This window comes from Lithobates pipiens, unplaced genomic scaffold, assembly GCF_037356315.1.
Source record: "Lithobates pipiens isolate NorthernLeopardFrog02 unplaced genomic scaffold, aLitPip1_a1.2 Scaffold_8, whole genome shotgun sequence".
Lineage (NCBI taxonomy): Eukaryota > Metazoa > Chordata > Amphibia > Anura > Ranidae > Lithobates > Lithobates pipiens.
Window position 1 is genome coordinate 429,238,507 of NW_027507903.1, and position 11,362 is coordinate 429,249,868.

The window sequence follows — 11,362 nt, forward strand, 5'->3', positions numbered from 1 at the left end:
AGAGCGTCAAAAAAAGTCTTGCAAGCAGCTTCTTTGCAGCGCTTTTGGAGCGGTGAATACAAGCGCCCCTTCCTATTGAAATCAATGGGAAGCGCCTGTAAAATGCCTGAAAAATGCTATTGGCAGCAGCATTTTGTGGGCGCTTTTAACCCTTTATTTGGCCACTAGCAGTGGTTAAAAGCGCCCCAATAACGCTCGAAAAAACGCTGGTAAAGTGCTGCTAGCTTAAGCGGCGCTTTACGAGCGTTTTTCGGGCGCTGACATTGTGAAAGGGCTCTTAAAGCACTTGGGCTTTCACATTTGGACTGCAGATGAGGCTTCTTTAAAGCGCTTTACAGGCTTGAAAAATGTCTGAAAAACGCCCCAGTGTGAAAGGGGTCTAAGGGAACCCTGAATGCCAACATGTACTGTGACATACTGAAGCAGAGTATGATCCGCTTTCTTTGGAGACTGGGCCACAGGGCAGTATTCCAACATGATAACGACCCCAAATACACCTCCAAAATGACCATTGCCTTGCTAAAGAAACTGAGGGTAAAGGTGATGGACTGGCCAAGCATGTCTCCAGACCTAAAACCTATTGAGCATCTGTGGGACATCCTCAAATGGAAGGTGGAGGAGCGCAAGGTCTCTAACATCCATCAGCGCCATGATGTCATCATGGAGGAGTGCAAGAGGACTCCAGTGGCAAACTGTGAAGCTCTGGTGAACTCCATGCCCAAGAGGGTTAAGGCAGTGGTGGAAAATAATGGTGGCCACACAAAATATTGACACTTTGGGCCCAATTTAGACATTTTCACTTAGAGGTGTACTCACTTTTGTTGCCAGTGGTTTAGATATTAATGGCTGTGTGTTGAGTTATTTTGAGGGAACAGCAAATATACACTGTTATACAAGCTGTACACTCACTACTCTACATTGTAGAAAAGTGTCATATCCTCAGTGTTATCACATGAAATGATATAATAAAATATAAAAAAATACTCACTTTTGTGGGATGCTGTGTGTGTATATATATATATATACACTGTATATATTACATAGTAGGAAAATCTGTGCCTTACTTGAGTTCCCCTGTGTGTCCAGCTTTCTCATCCATTCATAGTGGTGCTACCTGTAACCCTCTGTCACTCCTAAATAGACTGGAGGCTGATGCCCCACTGACAGCACCCCAATACAGGGTGGCCCTTGGCCCTATCTAGTTAGGTAGTTAGGTACAAGGCTGTAGCCCAGGCTGCTCCCTAGAGAAAAGTTGATAGGAGTAAGTCCTGATGAGTAGGCAGTTTGACAATAGTCACCCCTGGGCGGCCCACAGGGTGTGATCCAGAAGAATGTGCTGCAACTCTAAGCCCAGTCCCTGGTTTCCCCCATAGTCAGGGTTCTGACCTTACATATAACCACGGTATGTGGCAACATCCTTATCTGGGAGGTAATTGATGTACATAGTGGCGGCTAGTTGCCAGCTAGTTGCATACTGCACTCACACCCTCTGCATATGCTACTTCTCGGCTGTGCTCCTGGATGGCTTTACCTTAGACACTCCCAGACATGGCACTTCATTGGCCACCACTGACTGTGTACAGGGCTCCAATATTTGGAGCACACCAATGCCAGGTGACATAAGCACCCCAATGGAGGCCTCCATATGTGAGCTGCTTTGTTTTTTTCCTTTTATTACAACTTTTTTTTTTCCTTTAGAAATGTTTTGCCCCTAAGAATTTTACACTCAGGGCAACGTTCCTGTGGCTCCATCCATGCAGCGCCACTGGGTGCTGTGGTCACTGACGCAGGACAGCACAGGTAGCAAAAGAACTATTGTTAAGCATTATAAGTCCTCTTATTAACCACTTGACTTCCAAAAGGATTTACCCCCTTCATGACCACAGCATTTTTTGCTATTCAGCACTGCGCTACTTTACCTGGTAATTGCTTGTTCTATAAATTAAATTTATATAATTTCTTTCACACAAATGTAGCTTTCTCTTGGTGGTATTTAATTAGTACTGTTTTTTTATTTTTTTATTTTATAAACGGAAAAATACAGAAGATTTTGAAAAAAACATCCAATATTTTCTACTTTCTGTTTTAAAATGTATCCAATCAAAAAAGTTATAGCATCTAAAAACTATTGTATATATACTGGAATTTATACAGCTATAGACACTCTATTGTAATGCCGGTGATCATCGACTTATAGTGAAACTGTGATGGTGTGCCAATGAGCCAATCTGGTGCTAACAGACCCTCGTAAAAGGTACATTAACTGACTGACACTGACATCGCTAGTGACACTAATACAGTGATCAGATATAATACTATAATAATATAAAACCTCTTAGATTGTAAGCTCTAACGAGCAGGGCCCTCTGATTCCCCCTGTCTTGAATTGTATTGTATTGTAATGTCTACCCTAATGTTGTAAAGCGCTGCGTAAACTGTTGGCACTATATAAATCCTGTATAATAATAATAATAATAATAATGATAATACTGTACACTGACACTGTACTAATGACACTGGCTGGGAAGGGATTAAAATCAAGGGGTTAACTGTGTGCCTAACAAGTGTAATGTGTGTAATATGTGCTGCTTTGTTGAAACAGCCAGATCGCTAATCTATGTTCCGAGCCCTGTGTGTATGTAAACACAGGACTCTGTGCTGTGATTGGTTACGGCAAGTCAGCAGATCTCAGGCATAAATTATTGGTTGGGACCTGCTGACAAAATCCCACTGTAGCAAATGACAGCATGAGTTAGCATGTACCCCTAACCTGGAATAGGCTTGATGATGTACTAGGGTTGCCACCTGTTTGAGTTTCACCCAGACAGTCCGGGTTTTGGACCATGTGACCAGTTATTAGTCTGCCCGACATCTGTACACATCATTCTGACTGGAGCCACACCGTTTCCAAGTTCTAAAGTTTGAAGGTGTTGACGCAGTGCACATGTGCAGGGGGAGATGGACTATCAGCTAGTCCTAGTAATTCTCTGTATTCCGCTATTGAAGGTTGGAGGGGTGGTATCGTGTAGGAGCTAAGAGGGGACTTTTCCATGGGACCTCCCCCTAGCAGCAGATCACAAGACTCAGCCCTCAGGTTTCCAGGTGTAGTGAGAGCCAGGTAGGGCACTGCCAGGGGGACAGTGCATTGTTATACTAGCCGCCAGTGCTGGGCACCGAGGTCTGGTGGTTCTCTGAATGCAAGGTACTTTTAACTCCAATCATCTTCTCCGCTCCCAGTGAGACTAGTAAGCAGGGGTGACAAGGGAGCACAGGAGCTACAGAAATGACTACAGGGCTGCTACTCAGCAAGCCATGGCCACTACTTCACTGTTGCAAGTGCAGTGAGGGAACTAAACCACTGATGACACCACCATTATTAGTGTGGAGGGGGGACACTACCCATGCCAGTGTGGCAGAGCAAATATAACATTGATGCAAGCATGGCTGGGACAATATTTTACTGATACCAGTGTAGCAGGGGTACTGCACCACTGATGCCAGCATGGTGATAGCATTATTTCTCTGGTGCTAGGAATGCTACACCACTGACTTCAGAATGGCAGGGGCACTATTATACTGACTTCAGCATGGTAGGGCCAGTATTCCTCTAATGCCATGGATGCCACACCACTGATACCAGCATGGCAGGGGTACTGCACCACTGATGCCAGCATGGTGAGGGCACCAAACCTAGGGCTGCCACCTGTCCAGTCCGGGTTTTGAATCGTGTCCAGGCTTCAGTCCGCCTGACACCCAGACACATTATTCAGACCAGACTGTGGCTCGGAACTGGGCCTGGCAGGAGGAAGAGGGGAGCCTGTGATGGTAGCGGAGATGGAGGGACAATGAGGAGAGTGGAGGAGGTGGCAGGGAGACAAGTCTTTGGAACATTCAAAATGGCTATGTATGAGCAGAGGACTACCACAACTGTCTGGACTTAGAAGAGAGCAGCAAGCTGGAGGACAGGGAGAGCCAAAGCCTTCTACTACATACCCAGAGGGGGATAGGGACACGCTGGAGGTGCGCCAGGATCATTTCCGGATGTGCAAGTGGCATGGTGTTCTGGGAGAGACATGTATCCACCGAGCCAGTCGTGCTACTGGATATAGAAAATAATCATATATTGCTTCTTTGCAGCCTGAAATGAAGACAGACACCGTTTTTGTTTTATCCAGTGCTAGTGCAACGTATAACATCCAAGTGAAAGCTATAACACCAACATGTAAAAAAAAAAATATCAAAAACAGAAGTTGGAAAAAGGATCACCCCCCACTTATGTCAATATTTTGTTGGACCACATTTTGCTTTAATAACAGCCTTTAGTTTGTTGGGATTTGTCTCTACTAACTTTGCACAATATTTGCAATTCTTCTTTGCAGAACTGCTCAAGTTCAAATATATATTTAATAGTGACCATTCGTGGACTGCAGTCTTCAAGCCAATCTACAGATTTTCAATGGGGTTTAAGTTTGGGCTCTGACTAAGCCATGCAAGGACATTCACCCTTTTCTCCTTCAACCACTGTGTGGTCATTTTTGCTGTGTGATTTGGGTCATTGTCATGTTGAAAGGTAAACCTTCTTCCCATTGACAACTTTCTGGCAAAGGGCAGCAGATTTTCCTCAATCCATTTTTCCTTCCATCCTGACAAGTGCTCCAGTCCCTGCTGCAGAGAAACACCCCCATTACAGGATGTTACCACCTCCATGCTTTACTGTAGAAATTGTGTTATTTGGATAGATTTCCACCAGATATAATGTTTGGTGTTGAGGCCAAATCATTAAATTTTAGTTTCACCCACTGTATATACAGTGAATATCAGTTTGTACTTTAGCAGTAGTTGAAAAGGGAGCCCAAAAATGTCCACCACTGACTGTTGAAATGACTAATGATATATAGCATTGAAGGCAGCCTAGTTATTGTGCTAACCCTCATTTGTGAAAATAAATACTTTCTCCATTCCCTTCCTTCCCCATATACAGTATTACCAGTCTCCTTTTGAATTCCTGTGTTCCCTGGGTAGAAATATAAGTCTATTCTTTTACTCTTGCATGGAGTTTAGCTTTGTTGGTAATAACAATGAATGTTTGTTCAGTGAAGGCTGGCTTTAATAAGGGTCAAGTGTGGCAGGCTCTGATTATCACCATGTACTATTTAACAGTGATGTACTTCAGTGGTTCTCAATCTCAGTCCTCAAGTACACCCAATAGGCCTTGTTTGCAGGTTTTCCTTTATATTGCACAGGTGCTTTAAATCAGAGTTAATGGCTTGGTATTTTGGACAGCTATTTTGTTTGAGAGAAATTCCCGAAAACATGGCCTGTTGGCGGTACTTGAGGACTGAGGTTGAGAACCACTGATGTACTTCACATATTCAGATTAACACAACCAATGATTACTATTTTATTCAATAAATATAACAAACATACCTATATCTACCTGCTCTGTGCAATCGTTTTGCACAGAGCAGCCTTGACCCTCCTCTTCTGGGGTGCTCCACTGGAGCTCCAGGCACTCCATTGGTGCTCCTGTGTCACTGAATTTGATTGACAGCAGCGGGAGCCAGTGGCTCTCGCTGCTAACAATCTGTCCAATGAAGAGAGAGACAGTGGCTGGAGCCACTGCGCTTGTGCACATCGATGGATCGGATCTGGCTCTGGTATGAAAAAGGGGAGGTCTGAGGGTAGATGCAGCACAGAAGGTTTTTCACCTTAATACATAGAATGCATTAAGGTGAAAAACCTTGAGGCTTTACAACCACTAATTTATACTGAAGGAAGTCATTTCCTGCTTGTTCTGCTAAACGTTTAATGTTTACTGAAGGAAGAAATTTCCTGCTAAATTGGAATTTCAGGTCTTGACCCCAACATCCAAGCTTAGCCTGCAGGGGGTCAGTAACCTACATGTTATGGATTAATGTATGCCTGATCACACCATTATATTCATTTCTCTGCAGAATTTTCATATATTTTCTAAATAAGCACAAAAGGCTTAATTTACAGCATACAACTTGCAAGTTTAGCTCGTTGAATACATTTTTTTTCCTGGAAAAAGCAATAGCATTTATGAAGATTGCCCTTTAGGTTTTTTGAAATCTCACCTCTGAAAAAAAACTAAATACATAGTTGATATAGTATTACAGTAGTATAACCAGAGCTAAAGTCCTCCTTGCATCAGATAAATACTAAAACAGTGCTAAAACGAAAATAAAAATAGAAATAAAAAATTGATGGTAATGAAACCATAGGGCAATGGTAAACACCACGGCCAACAGTCTTTATGTAGCATATGGATATGTGGACAGTTCAGATAATTCACAGTCACTTTTCTCTTAGCGTGCACCTTCCACCAGAGTAAGCCCTTGTACACACGGTCGGACATTCCGACAACAAAATCCGTCGGATTTTGTCTGACAGATTTTGATCAAAACTGGTGTTGCATACACACGGTCGGACACAGTTGTCGGAAAATCCGATCGTTCGTAATGTGATGACGTAATTCAGTTATGACGGGACTACGTTCAGGCTAGTAGCCAATAGCTTTGGTCTGGGAATTTGATCTGAGCATGCGTGGCACTTTGTCCGATCGGAATTCTCTACAAACGATCAGACAAAGTCCGATCGGATCATGTTGTTGGAAAATTTTATAGCCCAGCTCTAAAACTTGGTCCGTCGGATATTCAGACGGAAACAGTCCGTTGGAGCCCACACACTGTCGGATTATCCGACAACACAGTCCGATCTGACATTTTCCATCGGAATATCCGACCGTGTGTACAAGGGCTTAGAATGCAATTATCCACCTCGTGAAGCACACACCCCTCTGGGGTACAAACTCTCCAGACGCCGCTAGAAAGAGAGCCTTGTATCAGTGTCCAAACACCGCTCTGTGCTGACACCCCACTTATCCAGAAGGTCCACTGGTATAGGTACTCCGATTGTATCACAAAACACAAGGATAGATGTACATAGCGTAATCCTGTTTATTATAATGCAACATACCCATACAGCAGAACCCCCCCTTAATCCTAACTGCTTACATTTAAAATGCAATCAACAAGCATAAAGAAATACAATAGAGGGCGCTATGACCATCTCCGGCCGTCCGCTGGAAGTGTGCTGTTCCTTGCAGACACTGTATTACACTTCCGGTATGCCTTCTGTTGAAGTCGAACGACGAAACTGGTCAGGGCCTGACCAGCACGGAAACCGGAAGTGACGTTGTGCACTCCACCACGCTCTGCCTTCTACCCGGAAGTGTAATACAGTGTCTGCAAGGAACAGCACACTTCCAGCGGATGGCTGGAGATGGTCATAGCGCCCTCTATTGTATTTCTTTATGCTTGTTGATTGCATTTTAAATGTAAGCAGTTAGGATTAAGGGGGGTTCTGCTGTATGGGTATGTTGCATTATAATAAACAGGATTACGCTATGTACATCTATCCTTGTGTTTTATGATACAATCGGAGTACCTATACCAGTGGACCTTCTGGATAAGTGGGGTGTCAGCACAGAGCGGTGTTTGGACACTGATACAAGGCTCTCTTTTTAGCAGCGTCTGGTGTGTTTGTACCCCAGAGGGGTGTGTGCTTCACGAGGTGGATAATTGCATTCTTAAGGCCCGTACACACGATCAGATTTTTTGACAACAAACATGCAAATTTGCTGTTTTGGAGCAACATCCGGCCATGTGTACGCTCCATCGGACAAACTTTTTCCATTTTCATCAGACTTTTGTTGGCTGTGCGAACGGACAAACTTTTTGACAACATAAGTCTGATGGAGCAAAGTCCGATCGTGTGTACGCAAAACCATCGGACTTTTGTACAAGGTACAAACACGCATGCTCAGAACCAATGCAAAAGATCAGACAACAATACAGAAGTTGACCAAAGGTGGTGCGGGAGTAATTGAACGTCCTCTTTTGAAGTGTCATCAGTACGTTGAAACGTCACTACGTTCGTGTTTGTTGCCTATAAAGTCAGATCGTGTGTATGCAATACAAACTTGTGGACTACGCCCTTTGTACAAAAGTCCACGGGAAAGTTTGTACAAAGTCCGATCGTGTGTATGAGGCTTTACTCTGGTGGAAGGTGCACGCCAAGAGAAAAGTGACTGTGAATTATCTGAACTGTCTACATATCCATCTGCTACATAAAGACTGTTGGCCGTGGTGTTTACCATTGCCCTATGGTTTCATTACCATCAATTTTTTATTTCTATTTTTTATTTTGGTTTTGGCGCTCTTTTAGTATTTATCTGACGCAAGGAGGACTTTAGCTCTGGTTATACTACTGTAATACTTTATTTATATTTATTTAAACAGCTGCTTAGTCTTATTTTATGTTTTAATTTCATCTCTATTTTATATTGGTAATTTTATATGTTTATTTATCTATAATTTATTATTTTTTTTTTTTATGTCTGAGATATCGACATATGATATCGAATAGTTCAACACATCTACCTGCTGCTGGCACTGTAGGATTGAGGTGGCGCTGAGTGGGTGACCCATAGGCCATAATTATACCTCATTTATCTACATAGTTAATATACATATAAAAAAAAAATTTGATCTGCAAAAGGATGTGTAATTGTGTCAAGCCAGTCTTTCGATTCATGCACCCTTACCAGACAGCAGAACCATGCTGGTGACCTCATGTTTCTCTGCCCATACATTATACAATTTCCTTTAGATTTACCAGAAATATCTAATATGAAGTCATACCTAAAGACATTCAATTTGTATGCTATCAGGTATCACTACATAGTTAAAGGTAAATCTAAAGGAAATGGAACAAGAAAATTGTATATTGTATGGCCAGCTTAATGTAGTTATGCACAGGGCCGAAACTAGGGGCAGGCAGGGGGGCCACATGCCTCGGGTGACGCATCTACGGGGGTGATGCCAGGGGTTCCGTTACCCCCTCCCACACTGGGAAGTGATGCACTAAGGGTGTCACTACCGCCTGATTAATTAAATGGACAGGCAGCGTCCTCTGCATAGTTTGCCACATACCAGAGAACCAGAGACTGCACAGGTGCACTATAGAAAGGCATTCCAAAGTCAATTGGGACGCAGCAGCTGCATGGATATAGTCAAATGTCAAAATTTGACTGACACACAGGAAGGGATGTATGTATCTGAACGCACAGTGTTTGCATTTGGATCTGTGCATCCATTTCTATAGGTGAAGCTCTCTGGTGGATGCAGAAAAAAGTGGCTTAGCATACAGGGCCTATCTCAGCTCCTGTCTGAATGAGCCCTGAGGGGAATTTATCAAAACTAGAGTAGACAGAATCTGGAGCAGCTGTGCATGGCAACCAATCAGCTCATAGATAAATTAAAGGAATTACAGCGCTTGCAAATATACAAATAATATAACAATAAATGCAGTGAAAACAATTCATAATAAAGTGAAAGCCCATATCTTGGTGAATGACGCACTCCAATATTAACAGTGCAGTCATGCTCCAAATTTCAAGGTGCGCCACAGTCCCACCTGTGTCCCCACTCACCGGATTGAATGGACCCCAAGCTTTTCATTCTAGGGGTCGTTCAGGCTTAGTGTTGGCCAGGGATGGCTGAGTCACATCAGTATACCGGGAAGATCTCCAGTGTTCATGACCATCAGGTATGGATCATAGTGCCCAAAACAACATAAAGAAAGGGGAATATAATGAAGTACTGCTTAAAGAGGAAGTAAAGGCAATATAAAAAAAAAAACACCCTGTAAAGCAAAGGCATAATGAGCTAGTATGCATAGCATACTAGCTCATTATGAATAACTTACCTGAGAACAAAACCCCCGAAGCCGTCCTCCGTCTTCCTCTTCGCCACTGCTATGTATCCCAGAGCGACTTCCGGGTCTCGCTGCTCCAGCGCTGTGATTCGCCGGAGCCGCGATGACGTCACTCCCGCGCATGCGCACGGGAGCCGACACCAGCGGCATATCGCCACGATCTTCGGCCTGCCCAGTGCGCATGCGCCGTAGACAATGGTGGCTGTCTTTTTGTAAATATCTCCTAAACCGTATAGGTTTAGGAGATATTTCTTGGACCTACAGGTAAGCCTTAATCTAGGCTTACCTGTAGGTCAAAGTGGTTTGTAAAGGTTTACAACCACTTTAATAAAGGAATTTATTGCGCAAATAGACAGGTATTTACACAATGTAGGTTAAAAATAGGCATGGATTCAGCAAAGGTTTAAAATAGGAAGCATCACCGCCAGCTTGCGTTCCACCAAAGAACCGGAAGTGGCGTTGTGTGGATTAGAAACCGGAACCGGAAATTCGTCAATACATTTCATCCTTCCATAGGGCGTCTTCAAGGACCTCCATCAGCTCATAGCTTTCATTTTCAAAGCTGATTAAGCTGAAGATAGAACCTGATTGGTTTTTATGTGCAGCTGTTCCAGATTCTGACTGCACCAGTTTTCATAAATTCCCCTCACTGTGTTTTACATTTCTTACTCCTAACTACTGAATTCTAAGTGCAGCACATAGTTTGTTAAAGTGATTGTAAAGGCACAAGATGTTTAATCTTCAGGCATTCTATGCATGTCGGTGAAAAACCTTCTGTGTGCAGCAGCCCCCCCAGCACCCTCTAAAACTTACCTGAGCCCCCTCCCGATCCAGTAAGCCAATTAGGAGACAGAGTGGACTTGCTTTAATGCCCCAATAGTAAGCTGTTTGCTGTGGGGGCACCCAGAAGGAGGGAGGGGCCAGGGGCGCCAGCAAGGGACCCGAGAAGAGGAGGATCAGGGCTGCTCTGTGTACCATTACACAGAGCACGTAAGTATAACATGTTTGTTATTTTAAAAAAAACAAGACTTTAATATTACTTTAAGTTTAGCTGTGTGTAATATATATGCAATAGAATGCTCTTATTTTATTAAAATTAATTTTAAGGTTTGTACTGTCTGTTACATACTTGCTTGTGGCACAGTCATTAACCACTTTCAGACCGCACCATTTTGCTGGTCAAAGACCAGACCACTTTTTGCGATTCGGCACTGCATCGCTTTAACTGACAATTGCGCGGTCGTGCGACGTGGCTCCCAAACAAAATTGACGTCCTTTTTTTCCCACAAATAGAGCTTTCTTTTGGTGGTATTTGATCACCCCTGCAGTTTTTATTTTTTGCGCTATAAACAAAAATAGAGCGACAATTTTGAAAAAAACGCATTATTTTTTACTTTTTGTTATAATAAATATCCCCCAAAAATATATAAAAAAACATTTTTTTCCCTCAGTTTAGGCCGATACGTATTCTTCTACATATTTTTGGTAAAAAAAAATCGCAATAAGGGATTATTGATTGGTTTGCGCAAAAGTTATAGCGTTTACAAAATAGGGATAGTTT